The 22,643-nt window shown below is 53.5% G+C and overlaps 1 long non-coding RNA gene across 2 annotated transcripts; it reads left to right on the top strand.

The window, feature by feature from the left end:
- Positions 1–505: 505 nt before the first annotated feature.
- On the top strand, positions 506–7,565 carry LOC141575888 (uncharacterized). Of its 2 annotated transcripts, XR_012503931.1 has the most exons (4): positions 506–640; positions 1,390–1,465; positions 4,546–4,641; positions 5,359–7,565. It is a non-coding gene; the product is annotated as an uncharacterized LOC141575888 (long non-coding RNA). The 2 variants fall into 2 exon arrangements; XR_012503930.1 differs by having other exon boundaries at positions 534–1,465.
- The last annotated feature ends 15,078 nt before the right edge of the window (positions 7,566–22,643 follow it).

Raw genomic sequence — 22,643 nt, 5'->3', positions numbered from 1 at the left:
GAGGGGAGGGAGGCTCCCCGACCCTGTTGACCACCAGCTCCTGGGGCACCGCACGGCGGGGGCGCCGCCCGGGGTGGGGTGCCTGGCCCCCAGCACTGCCAGAGGAGCCGGGGACCCGTCCGAATGCCTTTCCCCATTCAGTGGATTATCCCTTTTGAATTGTTTAAAAAAAAAAAAAAAAAGCTGCAGCGAGCGAACCCTGCCTGACAACACCGAAGGAATTTTTCCCAGGGATCGGCCGAAAGCTGACTCACATTTAAAGACTTGCCCAAAGTGGTCATGCCCCTCTGAGCAAATACCACAGGCATGTCAAACCCCGCTCCCCGCGGCCCCGCCGCCAGGCCCGGCGGCGGCCCGGCCCGGCCCGCGATTGGGCGAGCGCCGCGCCGCTTTGCCGGGCCAGCCAATCGGGGCACCGCTGCGCCGGGTCAGCCAATCGCAGCGCCGCTAGCCGGGCGCAGCCAACCGCAGCGCCGCTTAGCCGAGCCAGCCAATCGCAGCGCCGCTTAGCCGGTTGCTATCCGGGCCGCGGGGTCCGCGGGAGGCGCGGCGGGTGGTTGTCCCCGCTAGTTTCCTGTCCCGCGGGCGGGGGCGAAGCGCGTGGGCGAAGCCGGGAGGCTCCGGCCGTGTGTTTAGGCAGGTAGGGCCCGGGAGGGAAGTGAAGAGAAAGGGCTGAGCCACCTCTGAGGGAGGCTGCCTCAGGGCCTCGGGCCCCAAGTTTACATGGCAGCGCGTGAGCTGCTGGGAGCTGCCAGGAGCTCGGGGGCCGGCTCGGGGCGCATCCCTGGGAACCCATCCCTGGCAGCCCATTCCTGGGAAGCCCCGGACAGTCCGGTTCCTGGCTACCCTGGAGCTCCAGCGCCCTTCAGTTAATTCTCCCCCAGTTGCAGAAGGCACTAAAAGAGCCACAGACCCATAAAGGGTGCAGGAAGTGCTGGAAAGAGGTATCAGAGTCCCTGTTCACAGCTAAATAAATACGAGGAAGCCTGGCTGTCTCTTCACAGCTGTGGTTCTCGTTTTTTGCCATCTTTAAAATGAGAGGTTTGGGCCCCGATCACCCCTAAGATTCTGGTTTTTATAAAAGTCAACACCCAGAGGAACATTGAGGTTTGGTTCCTGTCCTCAGTCCCAAACCATTTTCCACCCGGCAGCCCGGCAACCCAAGGGCTTTTATTAACGTAGAATCAAGCCATTCCCTTCCTTAAAACCTTTTGAGAATCATCTGCCTCCCTCCCTACCCAGCCTTATCCCTGTCAGTCTCTCCTGGACTGCTTGCAATCCCCACTCCCCCGTCCCCCAGTTCTTTCCTGCCTCAGGGCCTTTGCACTTGCTGTTCCCTTTACTACAACCCCAACCTCCCCCTTGGCCAACTCCTAACTCATCCTTCAGGTCCCAGCATCAATGGCACTTTCTTGGGCCCTCCCTGCATCCTGATTTGAGTTGGTCACACTGCTGTTCTCTTACAGTAAGTATCCTGTGATTTTCCATCATAGCACACCCCCAAAACTGTAATTTTGTATATTTATTTCTATTTATTTTCTTAAGATGTCCTCCACTAGAAAGGACAGAAGCCAGTTCTGTTGTTTTTTGTTTGCTCTCTTGCTTGTTTGTTTGTACCACATCCGTAGTGCCTAGCACAGTGCCTGTGCCACTCTAAGTACTGGGCTGAATTCATTAAAAAAATGTTCTTCAGGAGAGGAAGGAATCACTGTACCCATTTAACAGATGAGGCTGTGGAAGCTCAAACAGGTTAGGGAAGTTACCTACATTCAAAGAGCCAAGCGGTAACCAAATCCATCTCTGATCTGCTTCTGTTAAGCAGTTGTGCTGTGAAATCACGGGCCTTCCAAGGGAAGCAAACGAATACTAGAACAGATGGCTAGGGCACTTTGGGTGCTGTGGGCTTCCTTCTGCCGTCAGGGACTCTTTCCGGCCCAGTGAAAGTTCCACTCACTTATTCCTTCTACAAATATTTATGGAGCACCTGTTATGACGAGCCCAGCAGCACGAGGGCAAACAGGAGAGCTCCTTTCCGGAGCTTCCTGATGAGTGTGCCCTTGAGACCACCGGCTACAGCCTTGTCTGCCACACAGCAGAGTCCACTGTGTCCATTTAATTAAAATGTTTGGTCCTCTGCTCTGATATTTTGTTGATTTCAGTGTCTGTTCTGGTATGCAGTAGGCTCAGCCCGTATTTTTAATTGGACTAAAAAATGCATTCTCAAACATGGAAGGTTTTTTTCTCTTTTTCTTTTTTTTATACTGTAGTTTCTTTGGATTAGCAATGAGGTCTGGGAACCAGCTGTGGTTATTTCTAAAAGAGAAAGATGCTACAGCAAGGAAGTGTGACACATGACAGGAGACCTTTCTGAGTGCTGTTTCTTTGGCTGTGATCTGGAAGTTGGCTCTGCCATCAGCTCCACTGAATACACACACACCCCACCGCCACCACCACCACCAAATGGCTGAGTCAAAATGACGTGAAGAGGAGAGGAGGTCATACTCAGAACCATGTCCCAGCTCCCCGATGGCTAAACCATGTCATCTCTGTCAGGTCACTGCCCTTCCAAGCCCTGGGTGCCTCATCTGGCCCCAGTGCTTTTGAGCTTTGAAGCATCTGTGAAATGAACTGGCTCCATTAGGTTATTCCTTTATCTACTCAGCAAACATTTATTAACCATCTGCTGTGTGCCAGGCGCTCTGTCCAGCACGGGGACCAGAATAGGGAGCAAAACTGACTCTGGTCTCGGTCTTCAGAGAGCTTACCGTTCAAGGGAGAAAGACTGATACAACCGCCAGTCACCCCAATTAAACAGCTGCTGATCAAACAACCATACACATATGATTACAAACTGATCTGAACGCTGCAGGAGGGTCCTGCTGGTGTGTACACCAGCCCTGTGACGGGAAGGCTCCCTCATGCTGAAGGAGCCAGAGAAAGCCAGCGCAGCTGGGACAGCGGAGAGGGGAGGGGGGCCGGGGTGCTGCAGGGCCTTGGAGAACAGGTTAGAGATTTTGGTCTTGATCCTGAGGGCCATGGGGAACCACTGAAGGGTTTTAAGAGGAAGATGTTCCAGTTTTTATTTTTACAATATTACCAACTGAGGCATGGGGCATGAGTTAACTGAGGTAGAGGAGGGGGAGACAGAGTGGGACGGAGGAGATAGGGTGGGAGGTGAGAGATGATGGAAACCTAGGTTAGGATGATGGTTGGGAAGAGATGACGCTGGTGGGGAAGAGAAGATGATGGTGGGGAAGAGCAGGAAGCCATCAAACTGAAGAGAGTTCGTCAACACTGGTCTATTGTCAAAGCTCAGTTTCTCATTTTTTCCCCATTTTCTCCCAGTAAAAAGTGCATGTGAGAGTGTGAAACTCAGCCCTTTCCATACCGACTGACGTTGTACCAGATGTGATCTGTGTGTGCTTGTACTGGTTCCCATTCCTCTGGAACCTGGCCACCCAGCGGGATCCCAGGGCTGAAAGGCTACAATGTACCTGTATCCTCTCTCACCGTCCCGCTGCTTGGGAACTGGTCACCATACGTCCTTGCCTTCATGGGCCCTTTGGGAGGGGACCTCGGCCTTTTTCTAGAACTGGCTTCCAGGACAGGGAGTGCTCCTGGTCCTTTGACGCCCCTTGGAGTCGACACGGAGACGTTTCGGAGCCTGCGCTGTGGAGCCTCGCGGGCAGAGCTGGTGGGTCCGTGTCACCAGGCGCTTGTGTAGACCCGACTCCCGGGAGTCCCACCAGTCCCTGCTCGGGGCCGTCTTGTCTCTCTGCTTGTCCTTCCTGTGGGCCCCGGAAAGGCCCTGGCCTGATCCACTTTCAGTTTCCCTGTTCCCCCCCCCCAACACACAGCCTCAGTCTGTGGTATTTCCACTGAAGAGGGACCGTCTCACCAGCTCCCTGTGGTTAACCCCATACGAAATGAGCCTGGTCTACCCGAGAAAATGTGTGCATTACTTCACAAAGCTCCCTCTTTAGCCAGCGTGTTCATGGAATCCTTCCGCTGACTCTGGTGGGGTATGTCTCCACCCGAGAAGGGAGATGTTTGGGCGGCTGAGCCCTGTGCTCCGCTGGCAGGCTCCCCGTGGTGGGAGTCTCAGTGTCTCCTCAGTGCGCTGCCTCCGGGACCGGTGAGCTCCACACCTGGGACCAGCCCAGCTCGCCCTGCCTCCGGCCACCCTCAGCTCCCGGCAGTCCTGGGTCCCAGGGGAGTCTAGGTGAGAGGATGCGAATGGCTCTGGGACCTCCCTGCCTGCAGTGTGTGTAGCAGGGCGGTGCATCCCGTTTTCTGTAGAGGTAGCACTTTTTCATGGTTCTGAGGCTCCGGCAGCAGCCACTTACCTGCAGCCAGCATAGCCCAGCATGTGCCGAAGAGACAGCAGGTGTCTGGGGGGCTGACTCTGTGCTATCGACGAGGTCAGTAAAGCAGTGAGCAGAGGGGGCTGGCCCTTCCCAGTTTCCATTCATTCTTTCTCATCTTCCTCCATTCACCAGACGAGGAGGTGGGTTAACATCTGTGTTTCCCTGCCTCTGAACACAGAGCCTGGTGCCACAGACCCTTCTGATCTCTGAAGGAGGGACCCATTGGGCAACCATTCATCCCGTGCTGTGCACAGCCCTGGAGGACACGAGGCAGGTATGGGACACGACCCTTGCCTCCTGGAACTCACGATCTGGGTGGGGACACAGCTGTGGCACAGTGATTGCCTGAGCTATAACTGGGCCAGGGCTGGAGGTGGCCCTGCTGAGAAATGGCAAGGGAACAGGTCCCCAAACCACAGAAAAGTGATACAGGAAAATGGGGCGGGAGAGGATGGCCATGTCCCAGGTCCCAGGCGCGACCCTGGGACTCGCCCCATCAAGTCAGGGTCCTTGGCTTTGGGCAGGAAAGAATTCAAGAGTGAGCCATAGTTGAGTAAAAGTAGATTTATTCAGAGAGTTGCACACTCCATAGACCGAGAGCAGACCGTCTCCGAAGGCCAGAGAGCAACCATGAGGTGCGGGGGCGGGGGGGGGGGGCTCGTTTTTTACAGCCTCAGTTATTTTATATGCTAATGAGTGGGAGGGTTATTCCGGCTACTTTGGGGGAGGGGCTGGGATTCCCAGGAACTGGGCCCCGCCCACTTTTGACCTTTTATGGTCAGCCTGGGAGCTACCATGGGGCCTGTGGGAGGGCCAATACTGCTAATACGTGACAATGAACACATTATGAAGCTCAAGGTCTCCTGGAGGTCAAATCTTCCACCATCTTGGGCCTCCAGGTCCGCTGGGAGTTGATCTTTTGCCATCTTGAGCCTAGTCGGGGTTTTAACCAGTTTATGTCCTGTCCTCAACCGCTGTGTCATTCTTTCAGTGGTTGTGCCCCGTCCCCTTCCCTCCTGCCTCACTCAGGAGTCGACCCCACCCTCTGTGTGAGCCCCACTCCAAGCTGGTTCCTTCTCGGCCGCCTCCGCTCCAGACTCCAGGCTCCCATTTCTGCGCTGGCTCCGGGCTTCACGTCATGGACCACTCGTTGGCCTCCCTGGGGTCCCATGGCTCACGTCCGGGGTCTGTTTTCCACACCAGGGGACAGGCGGGTGGACTGGCACATGTCTGACCGTCGAGTTGGGATCCAGTTTGCACCGCTCCTTTGTGGTCTGAGTCGCACATGTCATCAGGCCTTCCTGAGCCTCGGTTTCTCAGTCTGTGGTACTGACAACAGACATCACAAGGCATTGCACTGGACCAGGCTCGGTGTGGACTTACTCCGTCCTCCCAGCATTGATGGCCTCCGTTTCACAGATGCAAAAGCAAGGCCCGGAGAGGAAGCAACCTGTCCACAGTGGCCAGAGCAAATTTAAACCTGGGGAGGTAGCTCCTGCCTTCACCCACCAACCCAAGCCTGGCTTTGGCCCCCACCTGGCTCTCAAGCCCCCTCTCCAGGCCCCCTCACTCCCTGCTTTGCCGGCCAGCTGCACCCAAGCAGAGCACGTCTCCTGGCTTCACTGCCCTTTCAGAAACACGGGTCCCTCTGTCTGTTTCGCCAGGCCTTGACCTCAAGTCCAAGCCCAGACTCCCGGCGCGTCCTGATGCTCCGCCCCCCGGGCTGCCGCTCGGAGCCGTTCCCTGCGCTCCCCCGCCCCTCCCCTGGCGCTCAGCCTGAGGTCAGCCGTCAGCGGTCAGGTCCTCTGGCCCGTCCCCCCAGCGCTCCCCTTCTCCCGCCCGCCCGGCCTCTTTCAGCCTCAGTTGACTCCTGCCGTTCTCTCCCCTCGGGCTCCTTCAGTCTACTTCCTTTTCCCCCTTTCATCCCTGCCCCCTCCTGCCTCCCACATCCTGCCCTGGGGCCCTCTCTCCGGCCCCAAGAAGTCTGTCTCAGTATTGTTCTCCAATTCCAACATTAGCATTCTCAAAACCCACATTTGCATTTTGATGGCTCCTGTCCCAGCTAGACAGGGGCGCACTTGGACGCTTAGATATTTTGGAGAGGAGAGCTTTCTCTTGCACAGCGTCTAATTTTCCACTTTGATTCAAGTGCATTCTTTGGTTCTGGCCTGATTTCCTCTGGGCCGAGACAGACTCGCACCAGCACCTTGAGGCTGGGCTGAGGCCTTATACGATCACGGGAGGCTTTGCCTGTGGGAGCTCCGGGGAACAGAAGTCTCACTTCCCACGCCTGCCAGCCCTGCTCGGAACATCAAAGCTTTTCGCAAGCTCGCATCTGCAACTGGGGTTCTCTCCTCCCAGGCCCCAGGGCCCGGCCCCCAGCCTTCCCTAGGCAGCGCAGAGGCCAGAGACTGGGACAGGCTGTGTCACCCCTGGCCGGGACACCCTCCTGAGACATGAACAGTCTCCGGCCTGGATTCTAGGAGAAGCCATGGAGGAGGCAAGGAAGACGGAATAAGGGCACCTAGTCTGCCTGCATTTCGCTGCTTAGAACCTGGAGACGCCCAGGGTTTGAATGAAGGCGGAAGGCGACGGAGACGTGAGGCCCAGGCTGCACTCGCCTCTGGGGCCGGGGTGTCGGGGGGTTCCGTCTTCACATGCCTCTGGGATGCTGGGGTTCAGCCAGAATCACAGTGGCCAAATGCCAAGCAACAGAGAGAAAGGAGGCTCCTGCCAGGGCTCCAGGGGTTCGGGGCCACTTCTTAACAGAAGTTAAGGGACTTGTGGTTTGCGTGGCACGACTTCCCGGGGTTTCTTCCCAACTTCAGGGTGATTTATGATCCCTGTTCCTTTGAGAAGCTCTCAGTATTCATTTCTACCTGCAGTTGAGGTCCTTCCTGCCTTTGCCCTAAACCACGCCCTCTGTGAGGAGTGCAGGGTGAGGGGAGGGGGGTACGGAGGCTCTTGGGATGGGGAAGCAGGCCGATGAGCAGAAAGGGCTGTGATCGGGAACCTTTGACTCCAGGGTGCCAGGCGGCCCAGACAGGGCGGCTGCCAAGGAGACGAGAGCAAATCCTGATTCCTCCAGTTTCTCCAGGGTCTGGCTAGTATTGCTTGAAAGAGTTCTGTATTCCCAGCTCTGTGCTGATGACTAAGGTGGATGCAAAAAAGAAAATAGATGTTGTCAGCTTAACTCTCTGGGAATTTATGTTCTAGTGGGAAATAAATTAATGCATCTTAATGTGAATAATTTCTGTCTATCAATCCCTCGCTCGTGGGGGGTGTTTTTGTCTGTCTTAGTTCTAACATTCACAGCGAAATTATATTCTTCTAGCCCATTTTACAGACGGGGGCGAGAAAGACTCCTATTAAAGGATCCGAGGTCACATAGCTAGGAAGTTGCTGAACCAGAATTCATACTCATTTCAAGTTCACAGCCCAAGCTCCTTCCCCCAGCACCAAAGTACAAGACATGGAGGGACCCAAGTGTCTGAGGATGTGAAATAACCAGGAATCCATGCAGGGAAGGCTTACATCTCACTGTGGGTTTAGGAACCAGCCCTGGATGCTCAAGCTGCATCCTGAAGCGCGGTGGGCAGCTCTGGGGAGAGAGGTCCAGGAGGGCGCTGGCCAGAGATGCCCTGGAGGAACAGAGTCGTGCTCGGGTATGGGACCTGAGAAGGAGAGAGTGCGGAATAGGTTGGCACCAGAACACAGAGCGTGCCGTGGAAACCTGGACACGTTCTGTAGGTATTAAGGGACCACGGAAGATGCCTGACAGCAACGTGTGGAAAGAGCCATGTAGGGAGAGAAGTCAGACGGACACAGGCCAGGAGTCTTGGGATAAGAATAAACTGACGCAGGGGGTTCAGGCCATTGAAAGCCAAGCCAAGGGCAGAGACTTGGAGAAAAGCAGCCTGAGAACAGCAAGCTGGTGTTAAGGACCTGGAATAAGTGGGGAATGAAACAGGGATCTGGAGCAGAAAGCGAGGTGTGAGCTGGTGCTTCGGGTTTGGAAATTGCAAGTAAAAAGGTGATGGTTGAAAGCCTAGGAATAGATTTAAGCGGCAGGGGTGACAGAAGAAAGTGAGGGTCCCCACCAACATTCCTGCACTGTTGGTGGGAATGTAATTTGGTGAGGCCACTATGGAGGACGGTATGGACGTTCCTTAAAAACTGAAAACAGACTTATCACATGATCCAGCAATCACACTCCTGGGCACAAATCCAGAGGAAACTAATTCAAAAAGACACACGCACCCCAATGTTCACAGCAGCACTATTTACAGTAGCCAAGACGTGGAAGCAACCTAAGTGTCCATCGACAGATGACTGGATAAAGAAGTTGTGGTGTATTTATACAATGGAATACTACTTGGCCATAAAAAAGAATAAAATAATGCCATTTGCAGCAATATGGATGGACCAAGAGATGATCATACTAAGTGAAGTAAGCCAGAAAGAAAAAGAAAAATACCATGTGATACCACTTATATGTGGAATCTGTAAAAAAGAAAAAAGACACAAATGAACTGATTTGCAAAACAGAAACAGACTCACAGACATAGGGAACAAACTTACAGTTACCGGGGAGGAAGGGAGTGCAAAGGTATAATTTGGGAGTTCAGGATTTGCAGGCACTAACTACTATACATAAAATAGATAAACAACAAAGTCCTACTGTAGAGCACAGGGAACTGTATTCAATATCTTGTAGAAACCTATAATGAAGAAGAATCTGAGAAGGAATATATGTGTGTATATGGATGACTGAAGCATGATGCTGTGCACAAGGAATTGACACAACATTGTGAACTGACTAGACTTCAACAACAAAAAGACGATGAGGGAGGCAAAGGTCAAATCTAGACTCAAAAGTCAGAGGGCCAAGGTGAGAAGCAGAAGAGGTGGGAAAGAAGCAGTGGGAGGAGGTGATGGGGAAATTCAGCTCCCAGGTGGCCGCCTCCGTCAACTGAGCCTTGTCCCTGCCTGAGGCACCGGTACAGACTTGGATGTGACTGCCAGCCCTGCCACCTGGCCCTGTACTCTGAGCATCAGTGTCCTCTTTTGTACCAGGAAAGAGGGCATGAAGGTGGCATCTTGCATGACCGCTGTGAGCAACAGGAACTTCCTGGGTGCTCTCACTGTCAGAACTGCTGTCTGTCTACCCTGGTGTTTCCCAAGTTTAAGATCTCCTCGAGGTCAGGGACCAGGTCTCTGTATCTACCCCCACCTGGCACATTATAGTCACTTAGATGTTTCTCGAATGGTGAGAAAATGGGCTGGATGAAGATTTCCTGTTGCTGCCCTGAGCCTTCAGCCCTGGTTGGCTTTTAGTCAAGAATGAGCTTGGGAATCAGGGACCAGGCCCTTTGGAGGCTCTGAACACCCGCCCCTCCCTACTCTCTGCTTAGAATATCAGCCTCCTGTTTCCACTGATGGGGCCCTGGACAGAGACCCGGGGCCAAGAGAGCGGCCCAGAGATGTGACTGGTTCCAGGCCTGGTCCTGAGCCGGGTAGTGGGGACTTAGGAGGCCAACTGCATCTCCCCTACCACGTTGTGGGAGGGACTTGCTTTCTAGACTTCCATGATCTCGGCTGGTGAGGGATCGGGAGAGAGGCTTAGAAGCAAGTGTAGACCTGGTCACGTGGGCACCTACCCACGGCCCCTTCTGGGAGACGGATGGGGAACAGAGGTTGAGGGGAACTAGGGCCTCAGGACAGCATGGCTACACCTTGAACTTGAGCCCAAGGTGACTTTTGAGGTGAGGGTGGAGCCGTCCGCCCCAGGGGTCTAGTCGAAGGACCTTGCAGAGGGTTCCTTCCCTCTCATCAGCATATCCTGGGTGTCCTTGCAGAGCTGGCTCAAGCAGCCTGCCCTGTCGGTTACATCCCTCCTGCACTAAGGGTGGGTGTTTGTTTGGGTGAGGCAGAGGGGAGAAGGGCACAGCCGCGCTCGGGAGCCCGACCTCCCGTCCGTCTTGGCCACTGGCTCTGGTGATGCCAGCGGCTGAGGGAGTCACCAAGCTCCCAGGGCTGGCGGCTGTGCTTTCGTCTCTGTTTGCAGCCAAGGACGGGGACTGGGGGCCGGCACCAAGCTGGCTAATGAGTAATTGAGAACCTCATCCATGCACGGTCCTGGCACAGGCGCTGGGATGCCCCTGAGGTTGCTGGGGCTGGTCAGGCTGAGGCCAGGGGGTCTGTTTCCTCTTTGTCCCCTCCGCTGCCACCCCCAACCCCTGGTGAGTTGGGCCCCCTCCTTTCACTTTAATGCCTTGGTCTGAGTTATTTATGAAAGTAATTCTGAAGTCTTTCCTCCTCCAATCTGCTGTGGTTACAAAGAAGAGGTGATGGTGTGACCCCAGCATCCATCTGCTGTAACCACAGTGTGCCCTCTGATGACCTGCGTGTTTGTGCAGATCTCCCTCTGGGGATGATGAACAAAGCCATTGAGGGGTCAGGAGCACACCTTTGTGCATGGCCACGTCATCCTGATCTTCCTTCCTGGGTCAGAGAGCTTCCTTCCTTTCTCTCCGAGGACCTTGAATGGCGGCCCAAGAGGAAGGCCGCAGTCCTGGCTCCCTCCTCCTCCTCAGCTGTGGCTCCCATGCCTGCCCATGTGGGAGCCTCTGCCGTGGTGCCCGTCACCTGCTTGCAGCTCTAGGTTCCCGGTGAGGTTTCCCCGACCCTCCAAGCTGTAGAAAGGGGCCTACAGCACCCCCTCCTGGGGCTCTCGTGGAACTGCACAAGATGGCAGGTGGCAAGGAGTAAACCACACAAAAAAGATAGCAATTCTCTGTTTGGAGCCTCGAGTCTGTCCTCCTCCCCCTCAGATTGAACACAATAGCATGAAACACTTAAAACGTGTTTTGCAAAGGCATGACTGAATAAACGGACAAATGTGTGGCGAGTGGCCACAAATACATGCACGCCTCTGTCCTCAGGGAATAAACCGGCTCCGCGATTTTGGAAAGTCATGGCGTTGCAAGGGCTTGAACCAGGCGCGCGGAAACCAAGCCCTAAAGCAACTGGGCTGTGCCTAAAGAAGTATCAGGACTTCCCTGCTTTATTTGGGGTTAGTTTGGAGGGAGATTCACATTCGAGAAAGCGCTCTGGGCCCCCGACAAAACGGACTTTGTTGTCGTGTCTGTGTGGTGCGAGCGTTGGCTACTTGGCCATCGGTGAGAGGCTGAGGAAGATGAGCTGTCAGCGGTGGGAGCGGTGCTCACCTGAGCTGTCGGGGGCTTGGGCACCGCTCAGGGGTCCGGGTGCCAGCTGGCTGTGTGGTCTTTGCCACACCTCTTACCTTCTCTGCCTCCGCACCCCAATCCGAGCCCTAAAGCAACATAAACCTCAATCTCCATGCCTTCTCACGGGAGAGCTAGAAGGCAAATACAATGAGGAACGTGGGCCTTCAGTACCCACCCCCCTGCACCCCACCCGCCACTCTCACGTGAACACGATCATTTATCTTTCTGGGGCCTTTAGAGCAGGCAGAGCTGGGCAGCAGCAGGCCAGGGGGAAGAAGAGGACGCGGGGGAAACATTAACTGGAGAAGTCACCCCAGGGCAGGGAGGCCCAGGAAGGTGCCTGATCTCCCTCCCCGCTGTCCATTGCTCCCCCCCACCCCCCGCCCCCCCGGCACAGTTAGCTGCCTCCTGGGGGGGGGGGGGGCTGGCAGCACAGAAGAGACACAGGCAGAATACCAGTGGATTAACTTGCACCGCTCTTCCCCGCCCCGACTTTAAAGCAGCTGTTCCTTCAGGAAGTCCTGACAGGGCCCTCGGAGCTGTGGCTGGGGACAGCGGCTGGCGGGGCTCTGGGAGCCGGGACGCTGTGACGCAGCGTGCCAGGGGCTCCAGGAGGGCTTCCGGGCTGGCTCTGGAGCCGGAACAGCTGTTAGGTGATGGCAGACACTCCAGTCGCCCTTCTTCCAGGAAGGCTTCTGGGATTACCCCCGCCAGCTGCTCCCTTCCCAAGTCCTGCAGAGCTTTCTCGTTCCTTTTGGACGCTTAATCCTCTCTTTTGTGGCCCCATTATTGCGTAGTTGTCTCCTCCCTTACTGGGAGGATCCTGGCCTCATTTTCTTTGGTCAGTTGAATGACCAGCCGTGCACATCCTGCGAGAGGTGCTTTAGACACTGGTGACTCAGTGAAGAAATCTATGTCCACGTTGCCTGTGCTGGCCGCCACACCTCTCCAAGTTACTCCCAGGAGTTTGGAGGAAAAGGTTAAAGCACCTGAAGGACCCATTTCGGCCCCATGTTTGCGTCGCAGGCAGGGGGAGTGCCGGGCCCCAGGGCAGGGAGGTCCAGGACGCAAAGTAATTGGAGGACGATTTAGCTGAATGGAATTCACGGGGGTGCTAACCCTTGACTCCCGTTTTCTGGTTTCTTGGTTCGTCCTGTTTGTAAGGTCAGACCGCCTTGCTCTGTGAAACACTAGCTTGAACAAACGGGCTTTTTACAGCCCCATTTGGGGCTTCAAAGGCTGAGACCCTCGTTAACGTTAAAGAGGCAGTCTAGCAAGGTGGGGGGCGTCTTTGTTTCTGGAACCAGACTTCCCACATTCGCCGCAGTCACCTCTGAATGGCTGTGGAAATGTAAGCAAGTTACTAAAGCACATGCAGATGAGGAAAGGGATAGAAGCCGCCTCCTGGCATCACGAGGGCAGGTGTAAGGCTTTAAAATAATTTTTTTTTTTTTTTTTTGCTTTTTGGAGGGGGAGGTAATTAGGTTAATTAATTAGTTAATTTTTGTATTTATTTATTTGATGGAGGCTTTGGGGATTGAACCTGTGACCTCCTGCATGCTAAGCATGTGCTCTACCACTGAGCTATACCCTCCCCGTACCAGGCTTTTAGAATAGTACGCAGCATTGCTCGCCTGTCGTGATGAAAATCCTCGGTGTTCAGAACAGCGTCTTACGATCCTAAGTTACTGAGGTTCGGCTTCCCGACAACCCATGCTGATACACCTGTTCATGGAGAAATTTTTCTGGGTCTTCCCTGAATGCAAGATGCATTGGAAATACACCTCCCCCCAACCATCACCACCCTGGACCTTTATCTCCAGTGGCCCCTGACCCTGACTGGGTCAGGATGTGGAGACTCAGCCTGGGGGAAAGACTGGCCGGGTTCAGCCCAGGTGTACCCGACCCTGGGTCAACCTAGACAAACACCTGCCTTCCGGTGAGGAGAGGCGATAACATTCCAGAGGCCTGAGTGGGCCATACTGTGTGTCAGCAGCAATCCATTCTGCTCAGTGCCTAAAACCACTCATTAGGGGCCAGGCCACCCCAGCAAACCCCTCAACGCCTCTATCTTGCTTAGAAGAGCTTCAGGGGCCTTGGAGCGCCACTTCTCAAGCCTGGTGTGAAACTGCAGACCCGCTGTGTTAAATGCCGGGGCTGGTTATAATAATCTCCCTCCAGGAGAACGGGCAAAGGAAGGGGAACGCGTGGCCCAGGGCAGGGCGAGTCAGTGGTCGGGGCTATATCAGACCCCTCCTTTAAAATATGCAGTTTCAGAGGGGAGGGCACAGCTCACTGGTAGACTGCAAGCTTAGCCTGCACGAGGTTCTGGGTTCAATTCTCAGTACCTCCATTAAAAATAAATAAGTAAATAAACCTAATTACCTCCTTCCCCTCCAAAAAAATCACAGTTTTAAGGTTGATGCACAGAATGATTTCAGAAGAAAATTCAGTGGAGCTGTTGATGAAGACCTGGGTGGGAAGGAAGGCTTCAAATGCAAGACATTGAGAAAGCCAAGTCCTAATGGATTTCCAGCATTGATTTTATCCAAGATGTGTGTCCGGTGCTGGGCAGTACCCTCCCTGCTGCCCTACGGGGTGTGTCTGAGGAAACTGACGCTCAGCCAGGTGTCATCGCATAACTTGTAAATGAAAGCGTTTGGGACCCACGTCTCCTGGCTTCTGGCACAGTTCTCAGTCCACTCTTCGCATCTGTTCATCCTAGAAGGGACCCTGGACCTCACCCCGCCCAGCCTCTGGGTATTTCATGAGACCTTAAAATCGAGCTGGTCCCAAGCACAACTATGACATCAATGAGCATTTATGGGGTAATGTTTTTAACTGTTTGAAACTTTTTCAGTTCCCCTAATCTTCCCTTACTTTCCCAGGGACCCAGAGAGAGCGCGGTGAAGGGGGTTTACACAGAGTCAGTGTTTCCCAAAGTGAGTCCTGTGGAACCCTAACGTTTTTGGGGGGAAATGGGGGCGGTTTCTGGATCAGCTCCATTGGGGAAATGCTGTGCTGACCAGGTTTGACTAAGAATTCCGAGAGCCGTTTACCATGCTGATATGAACAGCTCACCTGCAACAAGACAAAAAGTGTGCCTAGCAGCGCCATGCATGTTTGCCCAGGGAGCCCTTTCATTGAGGACCATCTCTCAGGACCAGGGAAATTTTGCATCAAGCTTCTGGTCCTCTGGGCTTATCCCTCCTAGGTGCCTTCTTTTGCAAACGAGGACAGCTACAAAGGCAAGGCTCAACTTAAACTGAGCTGAAGCCTGGCTGCACATCACCTGGGGAGCCTTGAACAGGTACGAGTCCCTGGGCTCCACCCCAGGTGTACTGACTCAACACACACTCAGCCCCAGACCATCTTGGGACCTGTGATTGGGAGTCCTCCAAGGAATGACTCACTTCAGGCATCTAAGTGGGAGGAATTCTTTTGGGTGAAGGGGTAGACAGGAAGGAAAGGTGGTCCTCCAGCATTCCTTGAATTGCGTCAGGCTGTCAGGACGTAAGTTGTCTCTTGTGAGGCTGTGAGACAGGAGGGAAGCGGGCAGGGCGCAGCCATTGGAAGAATGACACAGCAGTTAGCGCCAAGATGGTGGAAGCTTCAACTCCCCGTAGACCTTGAGGCCCAGGATGGCAGGAGATTTGACTTCCAGTGACCTTGAGCCTCATTATACGTGTATTGTAATATATTAGCGTGGTGAGTGGCGCTCCCGCAGGCGCCATGACAGTTGCAAGGCTGACCAAAAAAGGTTAAAAAATGGGTGGTGGCCAAATTCCTGGGAATCCCCACCCTTTTCCCAAAGTAGTTGGAATAATCCTCCCACTTGTCAGCATACAAAGTTACCGAGCCCATGAAAACACCTGCCCCCGCGCCTCGTGGCTGCGTGAGACAGCCTGCACCCTGTCTGTGGAGTGGGTGACTACTTTTATTTTAAACTAAACACCCACGCCCACAGCTCGTGGCCTCTCTGGCCTTCAGAGCCGGCCTGTGCTCTGTCTATGGAGTGTGTAATTCTCTGAATAAATCTACTTTTACTCAACTATGGCTCACTCTTGAGTTTTTCCTGCCCGAAGCCAAGGACCCTCGCTTGATGGGGCGCATCCCAGGGACTCCCCTGAGACCTGGGACATGGCCATCCTCTTGTGTTCCATTTTTCCTGTATCATCTTGACCCTCCCCAAAGAATGGGAGGAGGTTTCTCAAATGTCCTCAAACGTGCCTGAGATCTGGAGACTTGGACTGTGGTTCAGATGTGACTGTAGCCTCCCTGTATGACCACGGACCTGTCTTGTAACCTCTCCGAGTTTCACTTTTCTCCTTGCAAACTGGCAGTACTCAAATGTGTCTAGGACCCTTCAGGGGGACGTGGTAAAAACAAATGAGGCTAGAGACACAACAGGGATTTACTGTAGAGCACATGGAACTATATTCAATATCCTGCAATAATTTATAATGCAAAGGAATCCAAAGCTGTACCACTGAAACTAACAGGACATTGTAAGTCAACTATAGTTCAATAAAAAAACAAATTGAGGCAGTAGACGGGGCTGTGTTTCTGGCTTTTCCAAAAATGACTACAAGTGAGGCTATTAAGATTACTGATCGGAACCGAACAGCTATTGAAAACTGGCATCTGAGATGGTGGTGAAGAGGCACAACCATTCTCTTTCCTGCAAGGAATCTTTGTGCTGCCTTCACGCAGTCAGAACCAAATAGTGAACCAGCATTACATTTAAAAGAACAGGCTAAGTGAAGGATCTGTAAAACAGACAGGTCCTCTCTGGGCAAGATGAGGCAGGACCTGGGACAACTGTCCTGATCACTCAGCCCAGGCGTCCCCGATTTGGGGTGGGGATTATCTAGAAAATTGCCTCAGCTGTCCACTTCATTTTTGGTAGTTGCTCAATGAACCATTGTTATAAACATTTAAAAAAAATCTTCCAGCCTGCCACCAAGATTGGGGGGTGGTGACAGTCTTCAGAACTGGAAGTGTGGAAAGAATTTCACTTTTTAAAAAAAAATGCATGAAGCCCACTGGATTAAACTAATTGGAGTAAGACAATGCCTCTCTCAAAGAAAATGAGACTGGTTCTGAAACCCCTAGTAACCAGACCCATCATGTGCCAGGTCTCAAGCTAGCTCCTTTTATGAGCGTTATCGCATTTAACCCTCAGATCAGTTTAATTACTTTCAAGTAGATCAGTAAGGAACTGGAGATGCTTAAAACAAACAAACAAACAAACAAACAAACAAACAAACAAACAAACAAAAAACCCTAAAAAACACAACCTGCCCAAAGAGCACAGTTGGTGAGACAAGAGCCAGGACTGGAAGCCCAGTCTTTCCATCGCCTGCTGCTACTTTCATGCTGAGCTCCTTCCTTCCAAAGCGCGCATCTTCTAAACTTAGAAATCTCAAGAGGAACGAGATATAGTCTCCATTCATCTTTCATATGGAGACAAGATATGGAAAATTCTTAATGAAATTCTGCGTACGAGGAGCAGAACTCAGGCGCCCTAATGGTCACCACTCACAATCCATCCGTCGTATCTCATTTTCCTAAAATTGAAAGAGAGACTGGGTCAAGGCATGTCGCAGAGCAGGCGGTTTCTCCATGGAGCCCCAGCAAGGTCCTGAGCCGGGCGGGACCCGGGATGTCCTCGCACAGATCTCCGCGTCTGATTTTGCCTGTGTCGGGAAGAGGGTCACGCGGCCGTCCTCCAGCCTGGATGACGTCCAGGCAGGTTGGGAACATTCCGTGGGTGGTTCTCTGCAGGAGCTCAGGCCTCTGAGGTTCTCCACCCCAGCCACTGGGCCAATGCCCACTTCCTCTCCCTGATGGGGCGGCCTCCCCCAGGCCCCCTGGATTTGGGGTGTGGAGATACTGAGGCAGGATGCTGGGGAAGATGCAGTGGACCTGTCCTTGGAGGATTCTCTGAGGAGAGGAAGGAGGCGGGAGACCGCCTGGGTCTGGTGGAAGACGGAGCCCTCCCACCTGCCTCGTCCTCCAGGCCTGTCTTCTCGTTGGGAAAAGAGGACCCTGCCTGTCCCTGTGGGGCCAGGAGGGTGCGCCCCAAACTGCCAGCAGTGCTGCTTGTGGAGAGCAGAGTGAAGAGAGGACTCGGGCAGGGGTCAGAGGACAAGAGGTGAGGACTTCATTCTTTAAAAGGCAATATTGTTATGAGGAAGGAGGAGGAGGAGGAAAGGGAGGGGAGAGGGCAGGAAGAGGAGGAGGAGGAGGAAGGGAACCCAGTTTGATAATAAAGAAGCTTAGCTTAACTGTCCTTAAGAGTTAACTCTCTAACACTGAGCTTTTCAAAGACAAAAAAAAAAAAAAAAAAAAAAGTGGAGAATTCATTCACCGCTGCAGATCTAGCAGGAGGGCTGGCCTGGAGAGTGGTCCAGCACCCCTTTAGAAAGGGTCTGCGATCTGTGCAAGAAAGTGCAGATGGCATGGGAAATGACACCCCATCCTAGTGGCTGGACCTCAGTGTCCTCATCTGTGAAATGGGAGTGGGAATAACTTGTCTGCCGTCAGGAGGTGGCCGTCCCGCCCACGGCGGGGAGACAGCATTTCGGAAGCATAGACACCTGGAGAACTTCTATTTCCCCATCTGAACGGACGCCCCCTGCTCCCCCTCGATAATACCTTAGGTAGGACAGCTTCTTTCTTCCCTTGTGGGTCCATGTAACCCTGAATGGAACCCAGGCACCCAGCCTTCCAGCCCAGGAAAGTCCCGTACCTGGCCCACCTCCACCTCCCCAGGATACGACAAGCCAATGTGGACAAGGTGTTTCCAAACTGGAGTCGTTGCCCCCATTGACTGTGGGACGTTCAGAGGGCCCGGCACCTGGGGAGAGGAGGTAGGCAAACCGCCAGCCCAAATACCTTTCCTGAGGCCCCGCGGAGGAGACAACATCAGTGGGAGGGCAAGTCCCGCTCAGGTAGGCAGCCTCAGAGCTGGAGGGGCTGGGCCAGATTCAGGAAGATAACAGGAAAGTCTGCACGTAGTCACTAGCCCAGGCAGGGATGCGTCCGCCTGGAAACTCAGGGCCCCCGAGAGTGGGTGCAGGTGGGAGGTTTGCCTCTTGTGGTCACAGGCCACCTGCCAGGTGGTAGGAGATGCCACAGCTGGTGCAGGAGCTGGGAGGTGGGTGGTGCCCTGGGGGGTGGGATGGGACTGGGGAGCTTCAGTCCATGGGCAACTGGCACCCAGCGCCACCGGGCACAGATTTCTTATCGACAGCCTCCCAAGGTTACTCATGGCCAGGACTCCCACGCCCCTCTGGATCCTGGCATCCATTGGCACCCAGGGCTTTGGGCAGTGATAGCCTCCGCTCCTGACTCGGACCCAGCTGAGCCTCCTAAAGCCATGACTCTTGTGGGACGGGGCGGGGGCGGTCAGGACCGCCATGCGTGCCTCCTGTCTTGGCTTTAGTTTGCTGTGTGCTTTGAGACACTCACCTAACCTGTTATTCCTTGGGTTCCCCTACCCCCATTTAAACTCCTGGTTTATGAAAAACAAAGGTGGGCGTAGAGATTCTGCCAACCCTTACCCCTGAGGAATGAGAAAACTGGTCACTCGAAGATGAAATTATTCAGGACAGAAAGTGAGGCCAAGTCTGCTAGTTGTTCTTAGTAGCTGTTACCCTCTTCTTCCACAGAAACACGATCTTAAAAATTAGGATCAGTATCCTAAGCAGAATAAAGATGACATTTATCAACTTCCCTTGTGGCCAGTAGAATTTAGGGGAAGTGTTGTGGAAAGTTCCAGGAAGTGTCTTTAAAGGGAAGGAGTATGTCCCTCTTCACTGCTTCCTTGTTTCTGCTGGTGGGCTGCTGGTGTGAGAGCTGGAGCTCAGCAGTCATTCTGAGCCATGAGGTAGGAGCCAAGCTCTGAGAATAGCATAACACACACAGAAGGATCCAGAGTCCCTGATGGCCTTAGGAAGCTCCCCTGGCACCCCTGCGCTACCTCCTCCAGACTTCTTCTATCAGAGGGAGAAATAACTTTCCACCTTGTTTAAGCCAGTACTATTGTGAGTTCCTGTCACTTGCAGCCAGAGCTAAAACGAATTGTTCCAAGAAGACAGGACATGGTACAAGTGGAAGGAGTAGCCCGTTCTAGAGAGCTGCTGGATTAGGAAAGGTTACATGTTAAACTGCGCAGAAGAAAGGTTCTAGTCATCTTGAAAGAGGAGATCTCTTGCCTGCAGCTCAAGGACCGATTGATTCTAGAATCCTAAGCAAAGATCTCGAAAAAGGATCTCTGTTTTAATTGCTCGAAAAATAAAAAGAAATGCCTTTGGGGGAAAGCCACTGTCCCAGAGGAACTGTTTGGGTACCATTAACCTCCAGGGTGTGCTTAGGGTTTGGAAGACTGAGGGGAGGTGAGCCTGGGCCCCTACACCCTCAGCTGGGCGTGAAGTAGCGCCTCTTTGTGGCGGGCGGGGAGAAGAGCTGCTAAGAGTGAAGGGAGAAGGCGGGTGGAAACGGCCCAGGCGGTGAAGTCACACCCAGTCGTCTATTCATTTACTCTGGTTTATTAAGCAGTTACTGCGGTCAAGGCCAAACAGGACACAAAGACCAGACACAGACCCTGTCCTTACGCAGCTTATGGCGTCCAGTGGGGAAGGTGAGACGCAGCCTCCCCGTGGACGCGAGAGGGAGTGATACCCACCCGGGCGGGGGCTGGAGCAGGTGCTGCGGCTGGGCGGGGTGAGCAGAGGCCCCTGCCAGGTGCGCTCAGGGAGACTTTGTGGAAGAAGGGGCTTTGTCTGTGGTCTTGCAGAAAGGGTCGGATTTGGACACACAGGACTGGCGGGGACAGAGAGTGCCTTCTCTTGGGTCCCTTTTTCTCCAGACCACTGTCAAGGTGTCCTCTTCCTTGCAGTGTGATGACTAGCCAGCCCCTCCCAGGACGATGGTTACAGCAGCGGTTCGTTGCAGGCAACAAGTGTTTTCTATATGCGATGCAGGTGGCTTGGGGGCTGTTGTTATGCCCAAAGCTGACGGAGGAGGGAAGGCCAGGTCAGCCCTTGGTTTCTCAGTGAGACATCTTCTTTTGAAGATGGCTCAGCACAGAGCACACTGGTCCATCGCCCTCATGTCCAGGGCGCGCACCTAGATACCCGGGTCCCTGCTCAGGCGTGGCTGTGCCAGGGGAGCTGCGGGTCCTTCTCTGTCTGCAGTTTATGGAGTCAGGTGGAGGCAGAGGGATGGGGGAGCGGGACTGTGATCAGCAAGGAAAGCTGAAGTGCTTTTGCCTCCCTTTGCAAGAATAATGGACAGAAAACAACCGGCCCACAAAGTGCGAGGCGTTCGCTGCTCCGGAGGAGAGCAGGTCTGGGGCGGGGAGTGAGGGAGCTCTGTGCACTTCCTCTTTTAGACCTTTACCTGGAAGCAGGAAGTTGGTTTGGCCCACTTCACCTGCTGGGGTCACGCGCTACCTATGACCGTTGCACAGTCCATTGCCATGGAGACTGGGACGTGGGCACCTCGGCCTCCTGGCTGGAGGAGGGAAGCCGTCTGCCAAGACGGGGCCCCGTGTCCAAATGAATATATTTCAAAGCAGCAGATGAGCCTCAGAGAAGCCAGGCCCCCGTTTCCACTGAAATGTGTCTACCACTCAACAAACGTTGGGCAAAACACAAGTGTCTGGCTAGAAGCAAAGTCTGGGACGTGTGACTTCCAGGCCTGCGCCAGAGCCCAGTGACAGATGTCCTGTGTGGGCCCGGGCAAGCGGCTCAGCCTCTCTGTGTCTTAGGTGGCCTGGCCTCTCTCCTACCTGGCTGCGTGGTGGGACTAGAAGGCCAGATGCAACTGGAAAGCAGGAGGTTTCATTCCGTGGTGGCACTAGGCAGAAGGGGACAGGAGAGACGCCCCCCACCAGTGCTCACAGCACCCTGTCTCCCGGCAAACTACCACCATCTATTAACTTTTTCCCATCTGCAGTCACTTCTCTCTGCTGGCACAGGGCAAGTCCATAGGACATGGATGATTTGTGTCTTAAGGGCCATTTCAGCTCTTGCTGTGGAGTTTGGCGTGTGAAATAGTTCACTGAGTCTATGCGTGTGGTGTCACTGTGTTTTCATCAGCCTCCAGATACCTGGTTTAGCTCGTGGACAGCAGGACACACTTTCTCAGCTTTCTAACAGCTAGTGGTGAAGCGGGGCAGGGGACTCAGCGTTGCCCGCCCGCCCGCGTCACCGATGACCTACCCTGAGTTTCCAGCCCTCGTCTCGGCACACGCAGGCTGATATCCCAACACAAGCAGTTCAGTTTACCTTGAAATTTAAATGTGCGCCTGGCGTATGTTCATCTTTAAATCATTATTGAGCACTTGAATTGCTTTGCATTGAACAGGAAATCCATAACTACTTAAAGAATTAGTGTTAACAGTCATCACCTGGTGCAATGGTTTGTGTGTGTGTGTGTGTGTGTGTGTGGACACAGGTGAATATTTAATCCTAACATTTTAGAGCCAGAAGGGACTTTAAAATCATTTGTTCCAACACTGTATTCTCCGCAGGGTGGGGCTGAGACTCAGAGAGATGAAGTGACTTTCCCCGAGCTGCAGCTGGACGCACAGTTGGGACTAAACTCCACGGACTCCTAGACCTGAAACCATGAAACTTCTAGAAGAATCACAGGCAGTGTGCTTTTGACATCAGTCTGAGCAGTATTCTTTTTTAATTTGTCTCCTCAGGCAAGGGCAGCAAACAGAAACAAGCAAAAATCTTCCACACAGCAAAGGAAGCCATTAACAAACAAAAAGCCAGTCTACTGAGTGGGAGAAGATATGTGCAAACAAGACAACCAATAAGGGACTCACACCCAAAATATATAAAGACCCGAGTTAACTCAATAGCCAATAAGCAATCTGATTACAAAACAGGCAGAGGATCTGAACGGATATTTTTCCAAAGAAGATACACAGAAGGTCAACAGACACATGAGAAGATGCTCAAGGTCACTAATCATCGGGGAAATGCAAATCAAAACCACAGGAGAG

The sequence above is a fragment of the Camelus bactrianus genome, chromosome 34, assembly GCF_048773025.1.
Source record: "Camelus bactrianus isolate YW-2024 breed Bactrian camel chromosome 34, ASM4877302v1, whole genome shotgun sequence".
NCBI classification, from domain to species: domain Eukaryota; kingdom Metazoa; phylum Chordata; class Mammalia; order Artiodactyla; family Camelidae; genus Camelus; species Camelus bactrianus.
This window is presented reverse-complemented; position numbering and strand designations above follow the sequence as displayed.